This window comes from Nannobrachium achirus (assembly GCF_963921795.1).
Source record: "Nannobrachium achirus genome assembly, chromosome: 9".
Taxonomy (NCBI): Eukaryota; Metazoa; Chordata; class Actinopteri; order Myctophiformes; family Myctophidae; genus Nannobrachium; species Nannobrachium achirus.
In genome coordinates this window covers 61,802,263-61,821,974 of record NC_137818.1, presented here as the reverse complement: position 1 = coordinate 61,821,974, position 19,712 = coordinate 61,802,263, and the positions used below count along the sequence as shown (strand labels likewise).

The 19,712-nt window shown below is 42.9% G+C and overlaps 1 protein-coding gene across 1 annotated transcript in view; it reads right to left on the bottom strand.

Annotated features, from left to right (window-relative positions):
* tmcc1a (transmembrane and coiled-coil domain family 1a) overlaps positions 1 to 18,983 on the bottom strand; it is a 145,529-nt gene extending 126,546 nt beyond the window's left edge. Inside the window, exon 1 of the mRNA XM_080733938.1 lies at positions 18,917 to 18,983. The gene's annotated coding sequence lies outside the window, so the exon portion shown is untranslated. The remainder of the gene's footprint in view (positions 1 to 18,916) is intronic.
* Between the last annotated feature and the right edge of the window lie 729 nt (positions 18,984 to 19,712).

Genomic DNA, 19,712 nt, shown 5'->3' with positions numbered 1-19,712 from the left:
TGCCTCGCATGTGATTTGATTAGATGCTAGAATTAGATGTAGAAAGAGAGGCATGCAACAGCCAACTCCGAGATGTATTATTATCTTATATATATATCCAAATATATTATTAGCCTATCTTATATAAATATAATACAGATATTATCCCCACGTGTTGTCGTGGGGAAAGACTTTTTTTTGTGAGGTGATAGAATAACCTACACTCTGCGCAGCAAAAAAAAGAAGGGAGGAGGAGCTGGCCCGATATAATCTGAAGCAATCCCGTGTGCTCATTCAGACAACAATAATTGTAAAGGATTTATACCCGATGACCCGAGAATATCAAGCTTTTTTGATATTCTCGTTAGAGCTCCCGAGGCCATAAAAATCCCATTAACATAATCCAATCGTGTCGGGGTACCGTTCAAACCCAAGACCGAGTCCGGGGCCGACCGAACGATTTTCCCGGGGGGTCATCCCGAAATCTGATCGGGATGAATCGGCCCCGGGATCTGCCCAGTGTGATTGGGCCTTAAGGAAAACAAGAATGTACGAATGTATGGTAGAACATTGTATATCAGGGGTCTTCAACGTTTTCAGGCCATGGACCCCTTAGTTGAGAGATAGATGAAGCAGGGACCCCCACAACCTGTTTATACGATTCCATATAGTTTCATTGTTTGACAGGTCAATCATCAGTGTATTTTGGATTCATGTCAATTTGTGTTTTCAGATATTTAACCACTTGAACGGTCAATACTTATTAAACTTGACCTTTCACTCTGTACTTAGTCTGCTCTTTTCCCCCGATACACCAAACCTCTTTGCTGAAATAGCCGATCTACAAGGTTGCGAGGCGTTGTGAGCTTGTAGATCTGCAATTTTTGGTGAAAGTTCTCTATAAATAACAAAGATTTGGAGGACCCCCTGAAGTAACTCTGAGGACCCCCTAGGGGTCCCGGACCCCCTGCTGAAGACTCCTGTTGTACACAAACCATTTTCATGTTGCAAACCAAAAACCAAGAAACCATCAGCCCGGCCGTTTGATTCCACCGTTCTGCCTGACATTTCCATTCAAATGTCCATTTTTTACTCCCAGCAAGTGGTCACTCCGCCCGCATTCTGTGACAACTGAAGCAGCCATGTTGTTGTTCATTGTTGAACCATACTGTAGGTTGACTCAAAATATGGCCATAGCTTAGACAAGACAGCACAGTGTTCTGGAGAGGCTGCGATTTGATGTCAAACAGACCAGCCTTTGTTCCCCCAGGGCCGCACAAACACACACACACACACGCACGCACGCACGCACGCACGCACGCACGCACGCACGCACGCACGCACGCACGCACACACACACACACACACACAGGCCCCATCTCTGCTCTTTGTGCTGGGGCCTCTTTCACTGACCGACACACATCAATAAGACGGGAATTAGGCCAGAGAGTTCACGCTGCGTTGTTTGAGTGTGTGTGTGTGTGTGTGTGTGTGTGTGTGTGTGTGTGTGTGTGTGTGTGTGTGTGTGTGTGTGTGTGTGTGTGTGTGTGTGTGTGTGTGTGTGTGTTAGGGGATGGGACGATATGAAAATTTCATATCACGATTATTGTGACAAAAGAAATCGCGATTTACCATATTATCGCGATAATCAAAATCCATTATCCTGGGATGGAACATGCGCCCAAAAATAGCAGATCTACAAGCTCACAACGCGTCGCATCGCGATGCGTTGTGAGCTTGTAGATCGGCTATTTTTTGGCAAAGACATATTTGATAGAGAGTGATAATATCGCTTATCGTCCCATCCCTAGTGTGTGTGTGTGTGTGTGTGCGTGTGACAGGGATAGCCAAATATAGGGATAAAGAAAGAGTGGAAACGTGTATGCATTAGTACAGTATGTGCGAGGCGAGCGCGACGCGTTCACAGCGTTCTCGTTGACCCGTGGAAATTTGACAATATCTCATTCTGCAGCCGTCTAATGAGTGACAGCACGGGCAGGAAACAGGAACAATCGTTATTGTACAGTATTTGTGCGTGTGCACGCGTGCGTGCATGCGTGCGTGTGTGTGTGTGTGTAGGAGGGTTGGTAGCCGCAGGGCAGCGGTTAGGGCAGGGAATGGCAGTGTCAGTTCTTCTGATGGGCAGGGGACGTCTTCACCAAGCTGCAAATGGTATGATAAGTATGCAAGAGATGTGCGCACGTGTGTGTGTGTGTGTGTGAGTGTGTGTGTGTGTGTGTGTGTGTGTGTGTGTGTGTGAGAGTGCAGGGGTGTCGCACCAAATTCTGGGCCCGGGGTACTTTAACTATTGAAAAATAGCAGATATACAAGCTCACAGCGCGGCACCGAGTGCCTATTTTTGAGAAATCGTGAACATTTGTGCAAGTCTTTGAATATTTCAAATCCTTCTTAGGTTTTTTTGAAAATACGATGTTTCTATGTCCGTGGTGCTCAAATATTTTCATGTGAAGGACCCCCAAAATGATGTGTATTTGGCCACGGACCCGCATCTCAAAATATTTAGTTCCAGGGACCCCTCAGAAGCAAAATTTGAGTTACAAATGTTCGCTTAAAAAGTACATATATATATTCAAAGATGTGCACACATTTTCACGATTTTCAATAGCTAAACTCTATAAAATAATTAGGGCCCCTCCACCTTGAGGCCCTAGTCACTCAGTCCCACTTCCCCCAACTGACGCCCCTGTGTGTATGTGCGTGCACGCTCTCTCTGTTGTTTTGTGCCTGGCAGTGCAGGCAGGGTTGAGCAGGTAATATGACGACATGAATCAATAGCTGTAGTAATAACTCACTGGCAGGTCAGCACACAACGCCCTATTCTGCTGTCTATAGCCCTCGACCATCTAGGAACAGGACAAACCAGAACACACACACATATACTGTACCGCTTATGACCTTGGTGTTGATATAAAAGAATCACATGTAGTCTACTACAGACTTAGCTCTGGTCCAGAGCGTCAGTGCAGCTGACGCTCTGACAGACTGCTGGCTAAAAGACTAGACCAGGATTTCTCAGCCCCTACGAGGGCTCAACTTCAGTCAAAATAAACTAAACTACTTCACTACTCACCTAACCAATGGTAGTTTTGTGTTGTTGAAAGTCTATTCTCCGCGGTGGTGAACCTCTCAGCACCCCACCCACTCTGTAAAATACATTATTTTTGTCATGAAATAAAACGCATCCAACTCGACCGCCGCTTATTTCCGTGTTGTGTCTGCGGTGGCCGCTGGGTGGCTCGAGGTGGGTGCATTTTATTTCATGACAGAAATAGTGTACGGTATTTTACAGAGTAAGTGGGGTGCTGAGAGGTTTCCCACCGCAGAGAATAGACTTTCAACAACGCAAACTTACCTTTGGTTTGGTGAGTTGCGAAGTAGTTTTGTTTATTTTGACTGAAGTTGAGCCCTCGTAGGGGTACAGAAATCCTGGTCTAGTCTTTTAGTCAGCCGCCTGTCAGAGTATCAGTACAGCTGACGCTCTGGACCAGAGCTAGTACAGACTATACTCTCAGCCTGTGAGGTGGGCAGTGATCATATTGCAAGTGGGCCCCCATATAATTGGCAAAACACTTTAATAATGTATGATAATGTAGATATTAATACAGAAATATATAATGAAAAGACAATAACGAAAAGGACAAAAGTATATATTTCTTTTGCCTAATTCAGCAGCCGTATAGGAACTGCCAGGTGGTCGAGGCTGTTAAAATCGTGACCTACAGTAACACGGGGTGACAGAAGGGGACAAGGGCCACCAAATGTTGTTGTTACCACTGACTTACAACACGCAGGTATTTCTCCCTGGTAGGGGAAGCAGAGAACGAAGAGGCATACTGTATGGAGTGCGTCAAAGCCCCATAACTCTGCCCCCCACAAAACTAACCTGAGAGGTGTTTACTGGGGCCAGGCCTCTGGCTCATATTCCAACCAACTCTGGTAACAAATCATCATCCTCGTTCATCAGGTTTAGAGCCCGACCAATGCCATATTTCTTGACCGATGCCGATGTTTGCCAATGGAGAGTGCTAGACCACCGATTGCCGATGTTTAACCGATGTTTTGTAATAATATACAATAATAATAAATAGCCTAAATTTCTAAAACTTCTTACCTTCAAAATCTTTTTTTTCCTTTTTTACCAATGCTCCGGGGAACACCAGTAGTCCTGAGGGGTTTCCAGGTGGTCCCCAGCAAAATGATGGAGATTTGGTAACCAAATGGACCCTTTATACGATTATAAGAGTGTAAAATGAAACCGTTACGGGCAACGACAATATATTCTAAGTTTTGGGTCTGAGGGGCTAAATGTCATCAAATGGTGGCCTAATATTACTTATAAAAACGACCGATACATCGGAGAGATGATGACCGAAAACCCACCGATATATCGGTTTGACCGATATATCGGTCGGGGTCTAGTCAGGTCTGGAAACCACCTGCATCGGCTGCTGAAATCTCATAGCGGAGATTAGGGTCAAAGACGGACGAAGAGATGATGAATGGTGACGCGTGTGCGTCAGCGTTTCTGCGATCAAAGCGTTGACCTGGCTGCCGGGAGGTCATTCGGCTGCAGGGCACATCTCGCCTCTTGGCGTCGCCAGTGACAGGTGAGACCCAACTCGAACGCAATACCACATAAATTATCTCCCATCAGCACCTATTTAAATAGTCCCCTAGGCCTCTCTGTCAGGTCCCTCTGAGTACAGGCAACTGGACACCTCTCTGGCTCACTAGCAGGGGCTAGTAAGGATCAGGATCACTACATACTACATTATGAGCTGGGGTACTGTAAGGCTGGGAGCCAACTAGGGGTGGGACGATATGAAAATGTCATATCACGATTGTTGTGACAAAAGAAATCGCAATTTGCGATATTATCGCGATAATCGAAATCCATTATCCTGGGGCGGAACATTTGCCAAAAAATAGCAGATCTACGAGCTCACAACGCGTCGCAACACGGCGCGTTGTGAGCTTTAGATCGGCTATTTTTTGGCGTAGATATTTGATAGGGAGTGAAAAAAGACTGTATCAAGTACGTATTTTATAAGTAACTTTTACCAATTACAGAGGGTTTAAGTGGTACCGGATATGCAGCTTGGCAAATAAAAGGTGAATTGATCCCAGTGCATGACGGAGGACGATATCACGATAAATTAAATCTCCACGATATGATTATTGTAAGTGTTTTTTTATCGCGATAAACGATAATATCGCTTATCATCCCATCCTTAGAGCCAACACTTCAGTATTGGGCCAACAACCTCGACTTATCACCGCGGGGAGCAGATAACCAACGAAGGATACTCTTCCATCCTGGCCCCCAAACCTCAATGATATCCAACCGTTGCTACCGCATGTAAGAAGTACTCGGATTCTTGTTTACGTGAGTAAAAGATGCTAATAGAAAAATTCAAAGACTCTTATTCTCTTAATTCAAAGAAATAAGACGTGAGAGAAATCATTGTGTAACTAGAAGCAGTGCTCTTCCGAGCACAGGTCTCCACCAGGCCACACAAATCGGCCTGTTATGGCGCCACCATGAGGCTGATTTGAAAAATGTGGGGCAGAGGTTCTAGATTGCCATCCAGGGAGTGTGTGTGCTCACTTTGGCAGCGTCCGGGCCAACGGCGACTGAGATTAGGTGCTCACAAACTGCGAGGACGCACGCACGGACGGACGGACGCACGGACGGACGGAGGGGAAAACATACTCTCCCTCAGCCTTCGGCTGGTGGAGACAATAATTGGAATTTACTATATTTTGAGAGAGACCGGCAAGGTAACAGTACAGAAAACACATCGTCGTTGTTGGGTGAAAACCTTGTATGTCCAATTGTCCATAACCGTTCGTTTTGCAGTTATCATTTTAAAAATGATTTACACTAGTGAAAACAGCCGATCTACAAGCATGCAACGCCTCGCACCGCGAGGCGTTCTGTGTGCTTGTAGATCTGCTGTTTTCACTACTTTTGTGCGACGGCCTTGTATGATGAAGCAGGGCTTTTCTTTGTGAAAAAACGTACAAATTTGAAACTTGGAGATACGAGGTTTCCAGCCGACAACGACGACATCCAATCCGTTTCACGGTCGGAGCTCTTTCTGACAAAATGGTGGTCAGACATTGTATATAAAATAATACAGTATATCCATGGAACACTTTGATTGGTTCTCAGATCATAACAACAGAGACAATAGGTTATTCACTAGTAACTTTCCACTAGCCAGAACCTACAGCAGGGGTCTTCAACAGGGGGTCGAGGACCCCTAGGGGGTCCTCAGAGTTACTACAGGGGGTCCTCCAAATCTTTGTGTGATAAATCTTTTTTTCTAGCGTCCTATATTCGAAGAACTTTAGCCAAAAATAGCAGCTCTACAAGCTCACAACGCCTCGCGCTGCGAGGCGAGGTCACTGACATAAATACCGGTTTTATGCCAATTGTGTCTATGGCACTGCACAGCATGATGCTCTGGTCCTGTGACTAAAGTAAACATTAGCAAGTAGCAGCCAGTCTACTTAGTGGCAGCCTACAGAATAAAGATGGTGCTGATTACCTTTGCAATGTAAGGATATATTCCATAATCCTGTGTCAATGTCGTCTCCAAAAAGAAGGGAAAAAAAAGCATGCGTCACCTGCTTCCTCCTGCCTAGTCCATACGGTCATATTAGACTGAATATTGTCTGTGATTTTGGATATTGTACTATTGTGATTGATTTGGCATTAGTGTTCTTCTAGCTTATTGGTACTCAAATTGAAGTATGTCTTGTAGGCCTACTTGGCCTGAAAAAAGGGTATTGGAGCAACCCTATTTTCTAGTTCTTAGCTTAAGAAATCGCTATCGGAAAAATCGGTTTTGGCAGGTCAGACCTTCATAAAACCGGTGGATGGGCCAAGAATTTTGCAATCGGTCCATCTCTATACATGATGCTATGTACAATATCTCCTATGTTCTGTCTTCTGTGTAACATTGTGGAACTGGAGCGCACCATTGGAACACAACGAGCGTTCCAAGAGGACACTGAGTTCTCCGTCTGCTAGGCTAGGTTTTGGCCAGCAACATAACATTCGTGGTTAAGAATTTAGGCGAATTTAGTTCACAGTCACAGCCATATAATAAAAGCAATAAGATACCCGAGGCCATGATGATAGGCCTATATTGAATTATACCACGGCTACAGGCAGTCAACCTGTGACCCACCAATAAATTTAGCCATGATATAATCACAATATATCACAGCCTCTCGTATATTACTGCAAAGATGACCTCTGCCACGGTGTCATGGTCAGAAGATGAGACTGGCGCGGATGGTCTAATGCGAAAGCGTATCTGTGACGAATCCAAAACTGTCTGCAAACCGATTAATAATAACTGCAGTAGGATTACACTAGGGCTGTCACGATTATGACATTTTACATAACGATTTCATTGTGTATTTGTCGTTGACAATTACATTTCTGTTTGGCTTTTAGGCTTTGAAGTTTTGCATGGCAATCATGACACATAACTTAAATAAAGAAAGAAATTACTGACATATTTGACAATTTTATACTTAAAAAGAACATTGATAGTGGAAATAGCCGATCTACAAGCTCACAACGCGTTGCGATGCGACGCGCTGTGAGCTTGTAGATCTGCTATTTCCACTGCTTTTTGAAAGTACCGTAATTGCCGGACTATAAGCCGCTGCTTTTTTCCCATGTTTTGAACCCTGCGGCTTATACAACGGTGCGGCTTATATAACGATTTTTACAGCTAACGGCCACCAGGGGCGCTCTAGCGGGAAGCAGGAAGGACACCTACGGCTTATAGTCCAGTGCGGCTTATATATGTAAACATTTTTTTTTGGTTCTACATTTAGCTGGTGCGGCTTATATTCAGGTGCGGCTTATAGTCCAGCAATTACGGATATAAATATAGTGACATTTAGTGTAACTATGTTAACATTACTCAACATGAAAACGATTATGACGACTGTGCAAAATAATTGCGATTACCTCAAATAATTGCGATTAGACGATTATGTAATACAGTAATTGTTACAGCCCTAGATTACATAAGTTTGTTGAAATGATACCCCCACCCAGAAAGACGATGTGTGAAATACTAGCTTTAGTCTGAAAGCCAAGTTGAAAGCGAGCGTTTGAACTCCTGTGACACAGCAGCATGACCCCCCGGGCTTCTCTTCTGCTTTCTTGGCTCCGGCCAGGAGGAAAGCAGAGGGAAGCTGGCAGCTTGTTGCCACTAGAAACCACAGCCTTTGAAAAGGAATTCCACCTTCAATTCTACAGTGTGGGAGTCTGTGATCTACAGTACTGGAGGAGAACAGGGACGTTGTGTGTTCGGATAGCCTTAATCGAGTCATAAAAATAACTACTTTATAAGACGTTTATCATTTAGCTGGCGATATTGGCAAACGGATGACTTTTCTCAAGGAGGCCCAAGAATTCCTTCAGTGTGTGGATTCTAAAATTAGCCGCCCCGAAGGGTGATTTATTACTTAGTTTAGTCGTGCCGCGTGCCAGTGTTGCGCACCGAAAATAGCTGATCTACAAGCTCACAAGGAGTCGTGACACGTGAGCGTGTAGTTGAGGCATGCACGAGACATCGCTACTACTGCCCTGTGGACTTTGTTACAGCAATGCTTAGGGCTGTCACAATTATTACATAATAGTCTAATCGCAATTATTTGACACAATCGCAATTATTTTGGGATAATCTTCATAATCGTTTACATGTTGAAAAATGTTTATACATGTTCAAACATTTAAAAACTAGTGGAAATAGCAGATCTACACGCTTGTAGCACGCTTTTAGCTTGTAGATCGGCTATTTCCGGCTATTTCGGCTATTTCCACTATCAATGTTATTTTAAAAGTGTAAAGTTGTCAATTATGTCCTTCATTTCTTTGTGTATTTAGGTTATGTGTCATATCTGCCATGTGCAACTTCAAAGCCTACAAGCCAAACAGAGATGTAATTGTCAACGACAAAAACACAATTAAATCGTTAATCGCAATTATTTGAGTGACAATTAATCGTCATGTAAAATGTCATATCGTGAAAGCCCAGCCAGGATTAGACGGGTTCGAACCGGAGACCTTCCGGTTCCCACGCCCGCTTTACCTCCGCTCGATTTTTCTTTTAATAGAAAGGAAGAAAGAAAGAAAGAAAGAAAGAAAGAAAGAAAGAAAGAAAGAAAGAGGGGGAGAGAGAAAAAGAGAGTAAAGACCGCTGTTGTGAATAAAAAAAAACGGACGGCCATAAAACGAAACAGAGAGAGGAAAATGACTGCTTCCTTCCTGAGACACAGAGACTTCCTCCTGCATCACAGCTGCATTGATTGACCCTGAGCTTTTAGACCGGGCATCACTGAGCCAAACCACAATCTGCCAGGGGCATTAATTGGGTATGGCAGGGGTATGCAGCTGCCATACCCTGGGTCCAGGGGGGAAAATAAAAGTTACTTTTAAATATAAATCCATGAATGTCTCTTTGTCTATCTGTGCTGGTTATTATGTTGTTAAATTAGAGAAAATTAACTACAAAAGCAACATTTTATAAAATGGTCACTTTAACACGGTATTATATTCTCCACACTTTTATTCTCCCCATCTTGACAAAATGGTACAGTATATTCCCAGGTTCCGCAGGTCAGCTGCACAGGTGCAATGCATTATTGTTAATTGTGGCACGTTTACTAACATGCCAAGTTTAGCTGCACTTGAACAACCGTTCCAGGCTGCCATATCCAGCCCAAGAAACCGTAGAAACCTGTGTAAAAAAATGCCAAAATGTGTGAGCATGTAGATCTGCTATTCTCACAATATAACAGTGTTATACAAAATGTAATGCCTCTTATCCATGAGGACTCCCATCTTTGCCATACCCTAGCTTTTGCTGAACTGACGCCACTGCAATCTGCTATGATGCTATGTAGACCCAGGAAACTGACAAGGAACACCCCATTTAGAGCTGTCACAATAATGCGACCGTCAGGTCGCAGTTACTATCAAAACCTCGACCAGCTGTCCGTCAGTCTGTCACACGTCACACTTTTGCCCTGCTCATATCTCCGCAACCGTTGCCCAGGTCCATGCCAAATTTTGCACACACACACTCCTTGCCTGCCAAACCACAACCCCCACCCATGAATTCTCACATGACCCTCTTCTAGCGCCACCATGAGGCCGATTCTTGCAAGACACATTTTTGGACACTGCTCCTACAAATTTTGACCTAAAATCACACAAATCGGTACACACTTGGTCTACACTCATGTCTTCAACATGGATCTGTCCCATATAGCGCCACCATCAGGCCGATTTTTTTCAAACACATATTTGGACACTGCTCCTACAGATTTTGCCCTAACATCACGCAAATCGGTACACAATATGTCTACACTCATGTCATCAACATGGATCTCTCACGCTGCGACCTGGCGGTCGCTTATCTCCTGATTAGGGAGTCTTACTGGTTACATAATCGTCTAATTGCAATTATTTGACAGAATCGCAATTATTTTGTCATAATCGTCATAATCGTGAATGTTGAAAAATGTTCAAACATTTTAAGAAATAGTGGAAATAGCAGATCTACAAGCTCACAACGTGTCGCATCGCGACGCGTTGTGAGCTTGTAGATCGGCTATTTCCACTATCAATGTTCTTTTTTAACAGTTTTACTGCCAGATGTTATTATTTATTTATTGGGTCTTGTGCCAGCAAAAGCAGCTTACCTTTGCGAGGTTATAGACAAAGATCTATTCTTTTTTTTTTTCATTACATAGTGCACTTTGGTCATACTAGCAGTAGAGGGCAGCCTCATGCAAGAATTAATGTGAAATGGCCGCGGCCGGCTGCCATCCGTCCATACCACTGAATCACTACAGTGCAATAGACCCAGAGAAAATAACAAGGAAGTGTTTTGTTACTCCATTGATGCTAAGGTCCAGTGGGTTTTTGAGAGCACTTTTACGGGAGATGTGTTAACGGTACACACCCGCGCGACCCCTCATCAGTTTACAGACATCAAAACAAGGTACAAAAGAACGAGCCAAAGAACGTACAATTGGCATCGCGCCGCCGTGAAAAATGGGGCGAACGGGAACGTCCAAAGCGGTAAAAGAGTTAAGTAGTAAGTTGTCAAAGATGTCAGTAATTTCTTTGTATATTTAGGTTATGTGTCATATCTGCCATGTGCAACTTCAAAGCCTAAAAGCCAAACAGAAATGTAATGGTCAACGACAAAAACACAATTAAATCGTTAATCGCAATTATTATTTTATCGTCATGTAAAATGTCATATCTTGACAGCCCTAACCCCGTTGACATGGACAAGTCAATTTATAGACACGAGTCTAATGTAATTCACTATAAAATCCTCTGCCAAGTCCTGCCTTACTCTATATCGTCGTTGTCGGGTGGAAACCGGGTATCTCCAAGTTTCAAATGTGTCTGTTCTTTCGCAAAGCAAAGCCCTGCTTCATCATACAAGGCCGTCGCACAAGAGTGCGAGGCGTTGTGTGCTTGTAGATCGGCTGTTTTCACTAGTTTAAATCATTTTTTAAATGATAAACGCAAAACGAACGGGTTTGGACATACAAGGTTTTCACCCGACAACGAGGATATGCAACTAGCCTACATAGTATATTATCTGCACTCCACATTTACAGGCAGTTGCACCAAACCAATTCCATTACAGTATGCTATATTATTTACTATACTGTACTTGTTGTCAGGCATAGCAATTTAGTTAACTATAGCCACACACGTTCCTTCCTTTCCATCAGCTTCCCTATACAATAGCAGTCTGTACCTGTCGTTAACTACCAGGGTGTCGCACCAAATCCTGGGTACAAGGATTCACTCACATTTTGTGCTTTAACTATTGAAAAATAGTAGACAAGCTCACGGCGCCGCGCTGCGAGCTTGCAGATCTGCTGTTTCAGAAAAATCATGAGAATTTGTGCAAGTCTTTGAATATTTGAATATATATGTCAGTGGTGCTCAAACTTTTTCATGTGAAGGACCTCCAAAATGATATGTATTTGGCCACAGATCCCCATCTCAAAATATTTAGTTCCAGGGGCCCCCCAGAAGCAAACTTTGAGTTACAAATGTTCACTTAAAAAATACATACGCTCAAAGATTTGCGCACATTTTTCAGCCAAACACTGAGCAGTAACTTGGCTTCTGGCCATGATCCAGGAGGAGAATCTCTTCACCACATCCTTACCTTCAACAGTTGGACTAAATTAAGCATCGATCAGCTGAAGAGGCAACTCTGTGTGGGGTCGGCGCCAAGTTCCCTCAGCGTTATTTTCACTCAGTCCTATATTCCATCAGCTCTATTTTTCCCCCAGCCCTATATGTTCCCACAAACATACTGTATGTCCCTTAGCCAGGGGTGTCGCACCAAATTCTGGGCCCTGGGTACTAGGATCCACTCACATATATCTGCTGAAAAATAGCAGATATACAAGCTCACATCGCGGCACCGAGTGCCGCGCCGCGAGCTTGCGCAAGCCGCGAGATTTGCGTAAGTCTTTGAATATTTCAAATCCTTCTAAGGTGTTTTGAAAAACCTATGTTACTATGTCAGTGGTACTCAGAATTTTCATGTGAATGACCCCCAAAATGATATGTATTTGGCCATGGACCCCCATCTCAAAATATTTAGTTCCAGGGACCCCCCCCCCCCCCCCCCCCAGAGGCGAAATTTGAGTTACGAATGATCGCTTAAAAAATACATAAATTCAAAGCATTTTCACCACTTTTCAAAAATAGCAGATCCGATATTTTTAAATAGCTAAAGTATAAAATAATTAAGGCCCCTTTAGTAACTCAGTCCCAATCCCCCCCCCCCCCCCCCCCTTGTGACGCCCCTGCCCTTAGCTACTTTATTATGTTCCTCTCGGTGTCCTCAACCCTTTCTGTTCCGTTTATTGTTAACCACTTTCAATCTAACATCCCTATTGTGGGCACATCATTGTAGGTAAATTTGTTTTTGTTCAACTCGAGTTTGAAAATTGTCTGACTATTTTTGCTATTTTCACACTGCTGATGCAGTGCAACAGGGGCCAGGGCTTAATGGGTATTTCACTTTCACGTTTGCACCCCCCATACAGTTTTTAAGCTGCTTGATTACGTTTTTTTAAAGATATTACGTTTATTCCTATAAAACCAATTTGTAACTCTTTCCTTTTCTTAAATATTTTTTTTAAATAAAATTAATGAAAACGGTAAATGAAAAAGCAAGCACGTCGACCCCCATATCCATTAGAACAGGGGTCTTCAACATTTTCAGGACAAGGACCCCTTAGTTGAGACTTGAGAGAGAGATGAAGCAGGGACCCCCCACAACCTGTTCATAGATTCCATATAGTTTCATTGTTTGACAGCACGATCATCAGTTTTTTTTTATCCACTTGAACCGTCAATACTTAATAAACTTGACCTTTCATTCTGTACTTAGTCTGCTCTTTTTCCCCTCTACACCAAACCTCTTTGCCGAAAATAGACCATCTACAAGCTCACAACGCCTCGCAGCACAAGTCGTTGTGAGCTTGTTGTGAGCTTGTACAGTAGATCTGCTATTTTTGGCTAAAGTTCTCAGAATATGGACGCTATGGTTCAAATCGTTAATAAAAAAGGTGAAAAAAAGTTTCTATCACACAAAGATTTGGTGGCCCCCCTGTAGTAACTCTGAGGACCCCCTAGGGGTCCCGGACCCCCTGTTGAAGACCCCTGCATTAGAAGGACAATTCAGTCATCAGAACCAAGGTTATGTGCGTGAATTTACAAGCATATTGGATTGAAAATTGGATTTATATCCTAAAATGAATAATCAATATTTAAATATTGAAGCAAGCTACATAAAAAACGGTCCATGGTGTACACAAAAGTCTGAGCAGAATTTAAAATGATCTCCTGGCAAACCATCCCCCAGTTGCGGGATTCACATTTCATTTTCATTCAGCAGAATGAAAATGAAATGTGAATTCCGAGACCAGGGTGGTTTACCACCAGGCTATAAAAAATGTGTTTAAGTGAAATACCCCTTTAAGTGGTCCTCCACTTAAAACCCAGCATCTCTTCCATTGTGGGGAAAGCTTTTGCAGTTCAATAGCCCACTACTAGCATAGAGCCCTGAGGGACTCTGGTCAACCACATGCGGGTAGGGCTGTCACGATTATGACATTTTACATGACGATTAATTGTCACTCAAACATTTGCGTTTAACGATTTAATTGTGTTGACAATTACATTTCTGTTTGGCTTTTAGGCTTTGAAGTTGCACATGGCAGATTAGATACTTAATATACAAATATACAAATAAATTACTGACATATTTGACAACCTTATACTTAAAAAAGAACATTGATAGTGGAGCCGATCTACAAGCTCACAACGCGTCACGATGCGACACGTTTGTGAGCTTGTAGATCTGCTATTAGATCTGCTATTTCCACTACTTTTTGAAAATGTCTGTAACTATATTAACATTTCTCAACATGGAAATGATGATTCCATGTTGAATGATTACCTCAAATAATTGCGATTAGACGAATATGTAATAATTGTGACAGCCCTAGCCCTGTGTTAAGACCCCTTTTTTTCAACCAAAGTACAATGACCATAGTGGATATTTTGTTTTTAAATCACCTCATTCATACACACAAAAACTTACTGTACTACTACTACTGTGTACAAAATACATTCATACAAAAACATACAGCTCCCCTATCAGCTCCTGAGCAGGCAGGCACCCAACACGACTGGCTGTGGAGGAGGAGAGGGGGGTGCTGGGGGTGATGGTGGCGTCATGCTGGTGGTCTGACCAGCATAGAGATATGAATGGTTGTGTGAGGCTGGTTGTCCTGAAGGGGCGGCCATGCCCTCAGCGGCCACTTAGCCCAGTGCAGTGAACAGATAGTGGCATACAGTAGTTATCACTGTCACTCCCTCTAATGCTCTGTTTATCCGTGTGTGTGCACTGCACACGCACGCACACGCATGTGTGTACACTAGGGGTGTGCGATATGGTGATAATTGTCGCTGAGACGATACAATGTCTCCACGATATGCCTTTTCAGAGGTATTGTATATATCGTGATACAATTGAGGGAGCCTTGTAAAAAAAAATCCTGTTTAATTGTTAATACAGAGATTCATTGCCGAATTCAATTTAAACCTGCATTTTGGTCTAAATCAGTTGTAGTTCTCAAACTTTAAAATCTCAAGGTCTCCACTTGTAAAGTTCAATTTAGACCTCCCAAAAGGAACCCAGAGAGTCTAGTTTTTTCAAGTAACTTGAAAAATAACCATCAAAACCAAGTTGAAAAAGAATCGTGATAAAATTGTGTATCGTGATACAGCTTGGGAAAATATCGTGATATTGTATTTTTCCATATCGCCCACCCCTAGTGTGTGTGTGTGTGTGTGTGTGTGTGTGTGTGTGTGTGTGTGTGTGTGTGTGTGTGTGTGTGTGTGTGTGTGTGTGTGTGTGCGTGTGTGTGTGTGTGTGTGTGTGTACGCACACGCATGTGTGTACACGCGCCCGCTGCAGTAAAAAAAAACGAATAACAGTACAACAAGTGAATGACAACAAACCTTCAGTTCATAGTCGTTCTCAGCAGCGTATACGGGTAATAATAAATCAGCTACATCAGACTGGTCAGTGCCTTCAACAAAGAGGACGAAAAGGGAGATTGAAGTTGTAATCTTCTAAATGAACACTTGGCAGGCTGTACACTCCCCGTGCCTGTGTGTGCGTGTGTGCGTGCGTGTGTGCGTGTGCGTGTGTGTGTGTGTGTGTGTGTGTGTGTGTGTGTGTGTGTGTGTGTGTGTGTGTGTGTGTGTCTCTAAGGGTGCACTCACACTGGAACGCACTAAGTTGTGAGAGTTGTGTGGGGGAGGCGGGGGGCAGAGACAGCACAATGCATTCCGGATGGAAGTCTAGTGGTTTGAAGTCTAGTGCGTGTTGTGTGCTTGTTGGATGGTGCTCTGTGCAACCACAGGACTCTCACTAGACTTCAAACCACTAGACTTCCATCCGGAATGCATTGTGCTGTCTCTGCCCCCCACCTCCCCCACACAACTCTCACTCAACTTAGTGCCTGTCTGTGTGTAGGAAGCCTCAGAAAAAGCAGCATCAGTGATACAGGAGTTCTGGATGTCTCATCCAGAGGCGTCAATTGGGTATGGCAAGCTATGGCAGCTGCCATACCGTGGCTACAGGGGAAAATTATAAAATGTACTGTAATCGTGCCTGTTGCTAAGGTATGGCAACATGACTGGTGTCTTGCGCGCGTGCAAGATACCAGTCATGTTGCCATACCTTAGCTTTTGCTGAACTGACGCCGCTGGTCTCATCCATTCCAGCCAGGCCATATACAGTAGCCTTTTGGTTTGATAAACATCGCTGGCAGACTTGCAAGCTAGGAGGAACTTGTGTAGCCGACTTGTGTAGCCCACATTGAAATGGGATTATGTGCCTACTGTATATTTGACGGCCAAGGCCTCTGAGAGCCTCTGTCTGACAAAATGACAGCATTTCAGTAGTAACCCCCCACAAAAAAGGCTGTTTATGAATTAAATATAGCCTAAGTAAGTAGGCATCTAATGTAATCAATCATCTAGTCCCAATGCACTTCCATGGTACTACGGTACATAACAAGCTTCTGGGCTTCTAACAAAAACTGATAACAGGCAGCTTTTCGGTAGTTACAAAATATGGCTGTTTGTGAATGAAATATAGCCATCTAATGTAATCAATCATCTTGTCCCAATGCACTTCTACAAGCGTCTAGGACAGGGGTCTTCAACAGGGGGTCCGGGACCCCTAGGGGGTCCTCAGAGTTACTACAGGGGGTCCTCCAAATCTTTGCGTGATAGAATATTAACCACTTGAACCCTAGCGTCCATATTCTGAGAACTTTAGCCAAAAATAGCCGATCTACAAGCTCACAACGCCTCGCAGTGCAAAGAGGTTTGGTGTAGAGGAGAAAAAGAGCAGACCAGCGCAAAGAGGTTTGGTGTAGAGGAGAAAAAGAGCAGACTAAGTACAGAGTGAAAGGTTAAGTGTGTTAAGTATTAACGGTTCAAGTATCTGAAAACACAAATTGACATGAATCCAACATACGCTGATGATTGTGCCGTCAAATGATGAAACATATATGGTATCTATCTATGGGTTGTGGGGGTCCCTGCTTCATCTCTCTCTTGACTAAGGGGTCCTTGGCCTGAAAACATTGAAGACCCCTGATCTAGGCTTCTAACAAAACTCTGCTTGCTAAAGCAACGTGCAGAAGGAATTGTAAAATCACCAGTGTTCATTTAACACAGATGTATAGCCTACAAATGGAACCCTAAATGAACACTCAGGATCTGTACGTTTAACCGGCTTTCTACTGAGATACTACTTTGTCAAACCACAGCCAATGACAGCCAGCAACCATGACACCAGTGGTGGAAAAAGTATCAATACTGCAACTTTGTAGAAATACTCTGTTACAAGTAAATGTCCGGAATTCAAAATTTACTTGAGTAAAAGTACAAAAGTATTGGTATCAAAATGTAGGCCTACTTAAAGTACCAAAGTTCAAAGTATGCTACTCATTAGGGGTGTAACGATAGATTTTAATAGCGATTCGATACATATCACGATACATGGTTGACGATACGATACATGGACGATATTGGTTCATTCATGGTGATACGATACGATTCGATTCAATTAATTAAAATCGATATAGTAACTATTTAGCAAAGAAATTAAATCTGTATGAAAGGTGTGGATAGTGCAGGTTTTTAAGGGAAACATGTATTATTATGGATATAAATAAGTAAACACAGTATTTATCTGGCAAATACATTAAGGTGAAGGTACACTGAAGGTACACAGCCATTATATTTGAACACATATGGACAAACCTGCACCTTGACATGACAGAGATTACACACATTTATCGATAGACCAGTGTAGTTATATGGAAAGGAAAAGTAATTAAACCCCTCTTTTTATTTTTTTCTTCTTAAAAATGCTAAATACAATGCACAAGTAGGTAGTATCGATACAATCGATTCTTTGCACTGCCGATTCGATACGATACAAAATAAAACGATACGATTCGATTTTAGCTGTTTTCATTTCGATATACTTCGATTTTTTAAGTTAAAAACGATATTTCGATAGAGTTACTTTATCGTTACACCCCTACTACTCATTATGCAGAATGTGCTATTTCACAAGTTGTTTTAATGCATAGAATTTATAAAAAATCTTTTGAAAATATAGCAGATCTACAAGCTCATAATACATGCATTGTGAGCTTGTAGATTGTCTATTTTCAAATGGCCAAAACATATAATAAGGCTCAAGTGGCTAATGTATGTTTAGTAATAAAAATCTAAATCTACAAAGTAACTAGTAACTAAAGTTGTCAAATAATTGCAGTGTAGTAAAAGTACAATATTTGGATCCGAGATGTAGTGTAGTAGAAGTAAAAAAAAAGTATTGGAAATTGGAAATAAGCAAGTAAAGTACAGTAATTAAGTAAATGTACTTAGTTACTTTACACCACTGACCAGTGAGTGACCATAACACTTTGAAGTAACCCCAAGGTAAGAATGTAGCGGACACACACACGCACGCACGCACGCAGTCACTCACACACACACACACACACACACACACACACACACACACACACGCAGGCACAGGTTGACTGACAGCGCTACAAGTACCGCTACTCTGTAAGCATGTACATCCGAAATGATAAAACATCTACATCGCGATCCAACAACAGACCGATCCGCGTGGCTCTGTAACGGCATACACAGCAAACTAAATCACACCGATGTGGTGAGAACGGGGAACGTGATGAAATTGAAGTAGAAATCGGCACTTACATTACATGAGGTGATGATGAGAAAGTGTTGGGAGCTGAGCTGGGCTGACTGACGTCCACGATCACCCCACCCCTCCTATGACAGCCGTCCCCCCTCCCTCCCGCAATGACGTGTGCTCATTGGAAGGTAGAGGCCACGTCCCATTGCCCGGGCGGACGGTCGCAGCTGCGATTGGCTGGTAAATGTGCGATTCACTCTGCGGACTTCAGAGGGAGGTGCAGCGGCGTCGGTTCGGAAAAAGCTAAGGTATGGCAACATGACTGGTGTCTTGCACGTGTTGCCATACCTTAGCAACAGGCACGATTACAGTACATTTTATTATGTTCCCCTGTAGCCAAGGTATGGCAGCTGCCATAACTTGCCGTACCCTATTGACGCCTCTGGGGAGGTGGCCTATTTTTCTTTTTCTTTTTGTATTTTTTTTTAGACAATTTATATTTTCTCTGTGGGACTTTTTGATAGAATGGCTATTCTATTCACCAGCTATCTGTACAAACTCTACCGTGTAAAATACTAAAAAGAAACCGTTGCCTGACAACCAACTAGCCAATCACTGCATGGTTGTGCTGTATGTCCTCCGGGCTATGGGATTTAGACTAGGTGGCTAGGCTTGCCACAACTGTTGTGATACTGTGATTACACAACTGAACTGCTAGCCTACTGTCCACCCACAGGGGAGAAATCTGTGCAAGGGAACTGAAACTATGAATTAGATTATTTTTTTAACATATATTTCATAACAATGCATATTATGAACTATATGAATTGATATAAAAGTTGAAAAGTTGAACATGTT